Here is a 3,933-nt window from a genome sequence, read left to right on the forward strand (position 1 = left end):
TCGTCTCAAAAGCCAATGAAGAACTATTGCATAATTTATGTTCATCTTCTATTGAGGTCAGATCAGGTGATTAGTCATAACACCAATTTTTGTTTTGTGTTTTTGAAATCATCAACGTTCGTAGCCTTTCATCCACCATACAAACAGTGGGGCCCACTAAAAAAGCTGATGTCATCATTGCACAAAGATTAAGGCTATGGACGGTGATGATTTCAAAATAATGTTTTTGAGATAATATCCATTATTTTCTTTACAAGATAACTTTGCTGCACTTTTGTCATTACCACAGGCCAGGCTTGAGCCTATAAATTACGCCCAAGCTTGGCCCCAATGGAGCCCACACGGGCCGCTCAGCTCAGGTATATATATTTCATGTAACATAGTATATATTATAATACATTATATATATATATATATATATATATATATATATATATATATATAACATATTATACATAATGTATAATATAATAAAAATATATTTGTTACCAGTGGCGGAGCCAGAAGTTTTTCCTTGGGTGGGCAGACTTCGGGTCTCAGAGACAATGCTATGGTCTTGAAGGACGATCCATTTATTCGGACCAGTGGCAGAGCCAAAAAAATTTCGCTGGAGGAACAGTCATTCGTGGAGAGATAAAACTTAAATAAGCCTTTGAATTAAAATAACAATTGTTACAAACACAAACCACTAAATTTATGAACATAATAAGATAAAACCTTAAATTGTACTTTTAAACTAAAATAAAAATTGTTCACTTAAGAAATACAAACAACTAAATTCATGAAAATTTTACAATTGGCATCTTCTATTTTTCATATTTTGAAAGCAATTCATAATTGCATCATCACTGATGGTATCAAATGTCTCCTTCTCTATGTAAGTAACCAAAGCATCATTGATCTATTCATCTCCCATTCTATTACGTAGACGACTTTTAATATTGTTCATAGTTGAAAATGCTCTTTCAACACTTGTTGTTGCAACTGGCAAAGTTAATGCCAACTTAATCAATAGATACACATGAGAAAATACAATGTACTTTTGAGTTGCTACCATCATCTCTGCTAGCTCTGCTAAAGATTTTAAATTTGAAAACTGATCACTGTTTCGCATGTCTGCAATATATATATCCAATTGATTTTCCAGTCTAATTATGTTTACTTTAGAAAAGTCCTTAGGGTAAAGCTCAGCAAGACGAATCAACTTATCTTTATCAAAAGCAGAAAAAGAATTCTTTGGACTCAAGCATGCCATTGAAAGGAGGAGCTCTGTATTTGCTTCAGTGAAACGATCATTCAACTCTTGAAGTTGCAAATCAATAATAACATAAAACACATCAATACGATAATGATGCAATGTGGTGAACTTTTCAACCTTACGTCTTGGTCGTCCTTGAGGTGTATATGAGTCCCCTAGATCAGAAATCAGAATATCAAATCTCTTACAAAATATGAACACTTTGTTTATGAGAGAGTCCCATCCATTGTCTCTCAGACCTTGAAGGCACTGTTTTGATATAGTGACTAAACTCATAGCATTCACAATGTCTTGATCTTTTCGCTGAAGTGCTTGTGAAAGATCATCAGTTATTCCCAAAACTTTAGACATCAAATGTAAACAAAACACAAATTCAAAATCTTGCAACTGATGATATAAAATAATTGCATCTGAACTTTTTCCTGAATATGTATCTTCTGCAATGAAATCTAACACTTGAATAACAGAAGAATACATACTAAGTAAATTAACCAAAGCATCGTAATGAGAACCCCATCGAGTATCACCAGGTCATTTGGAACTTATTTCTTGATTTAATCCTTGTCCTGTTTCAAGTTCACCCAATGCAAGTGCTTCAGCAATTCGCATAAATTCTGCTTCTCGAATAAGCTCAGATCTCTTGCATGAAGTGGAGAAAAAAGTTGACAACCTGCCTAATATATTGAAAAACACATCAAGCAATGAATTTTTTTAGCAACACCAACTAATGCCAATTGAAGTTGATGTGCAAAACAATGAATATAATATGCAGATGCATTTTCATGTAATATAAGACTTTTCAATCCATTAAACTCCCCTCTCATATTACTTGCTCCATCATAACCCTGTCCACGCAAACTTGATATGCTTAATTTATTCTTACAGAATGCTTCTTCAACTGCTTGTTTGAGTGACAAAGAACTTGTTTCAAGAACATGCACAAGAGTAAGAAATCACTCAACCACTCGACCTTTTTCATTAACAAACCGTAAAACAATAGCCATTTGTTCTTTAGTTGATACATCATGAGAATCATCAAGTAAAATAGAAAAAAAAGTATCTCCAAGTTCCATGATAATAGCATTTGTGGTTTGTATAGAAGCAGCCTTGAGAATATCCTTTTGTATATCAGGAGATATCAATTTGTTATTTTCTGGAGCACTTTTCAATACAACTTTATTTATGTCATCATTGATCTTTGCAAATATCTTCAACAACTCAATAAAATTTCCTCTATTAAGAGATTCTTCAGCTTCATCATGCCCTCGAAATGCCAATCCTTGACTTAACAAGTATCTGATTGCATTAACAGTTGCCCAAAGGCGAAGTCTGTATTCATCTTTCTATCGAACACTTTGTTGATAAAGTATAGAATCAATATGTTGTTTTTGTTGCATCAAATTTTGACACTTCATTCGTGCTGAATTGTGAAAACTGCCAGAGCTTCCAACATGTTTATCAAACCGCTTCTTGTCTTTCCAGTTATCAAAGCCTTCAGATACGAATGCCTCTACACTAATCTTCTCCGTGCTTTTTGGCCTGAAAAGATAACACTGCAAACAATATGCTTTATGCTTACTTGTACTATACTCCAACCAATCCTTATACTCATCATACCAAGCTGGAATGAACCTTCGTTTTTGATGGTTTAGTTGAAACATACAATCTCGAGGTTGACAAGGACCTCGGATCATATATGCTCTACGAACATTATCTTGGATATTAGGATGATAACTAGAAATAGAAGGACGAAGTGCAGGGTCTGCAGGTAACTCTGATTCATCATTTTCTATTTTGCATATTTTCTGACTTGGTTCTTCTTCTCGAGTTACAGAAGATTTATCAAAGATTGACCTTTTCGTTATAAACTTATCCATTCCTACGCAACAAAAAAAAATATGACAATGTTATATAAGCCAAATCTTATTGCAAAAAAGGATCGAGTAAAATGAAATGACAACAAGAACAAGAACAAGAACAAGGCAGGGGGCGAAGCCCCCTGTTGGCAATCAGAAGAGGCAGTGAAAGCAAAGTCCAGTGTCAGTCTAAAAAATCAAGTTCTTGATGAATGATAATTCATTTAGCCAACTCATAACACATAAAATTGGCCATTGAAATCAAGATAAATAGGTTTAACCTTCTTTCATAACAAACTTTCAGAATGCCTACAACCTATGTCACATGGATACGACTGCAGATAAAAGAATACAACCATTTTTATGAAGTTTCCAGTATGACTTGTATATAAAGGGATATGGATGACTTTTCTTGAAAGTTTAGGATAGCATCCTACAAGTTTCTATAAATTTACCATACACAATCTAAATCACTTAAACATTTATATACTATCAGACTTTCCGTACTAACCAAAGTCCTTGTCAGAAAATAGCCTCCGTAGTATGAGATACCTACAGATAAGCACCATGCTCCCACCTCTATACCTCATAAAAACAGTTGACCGCACCCAGGGTTGTGTTGACCGCACCGGGTGCCACACCCGCATCGCGTCGACGCGGGTGCGGCACCTGCTTTGCTGAGTCCCTGTGACTTAGGTACCATGAGTAGAAATATCATCATCAGTGGCGGTCTATCTTGACATAATTAAGAAGCCACCAGGCGTTCAAGACCAAGTCATCGTCCAATCCCCCAAGTAAGGACTATGTTGCACTGTTAAA

At 35.0% G+C, this 3,933-nt stretch overlaps 2 pseudogenes; both read right to left on the minus strand.

Moving 5' to 3' along the window:
• Positions 1 to 716: 716 nt before the first annotated feature.
• Positions 717 to 1,609, minus strand: LOC149828178 (uncharacterized; annotated as a pseudogene).
• Positions 1,610 to 1,932: 323 nt separating this feature from the next.
• On the minus strand, positions 1,933 to 3,034 carry LOC149828179 (uncharacterized; annotated as a pseudogene).
• Between the last annotated feature and the right edge of the window lie 899 nt (positions 3,035 to 3,933).

Source organism: Nuphar pumila, chromosome 9, assembly GCF_984573655.1.
Source record: "Nuphar pumila chromosome 9, dmNupPumi1.hap1.1, whole genome shotgun sequence".
In the NCBI taxonomy this organism is placed as follows: Eukaryota; Viridiplantae; Streptophyta; class Magnoliopsida; order Nymphaeales; family Nymphaeaceae; genus Nuphar; species Nuphar pumila.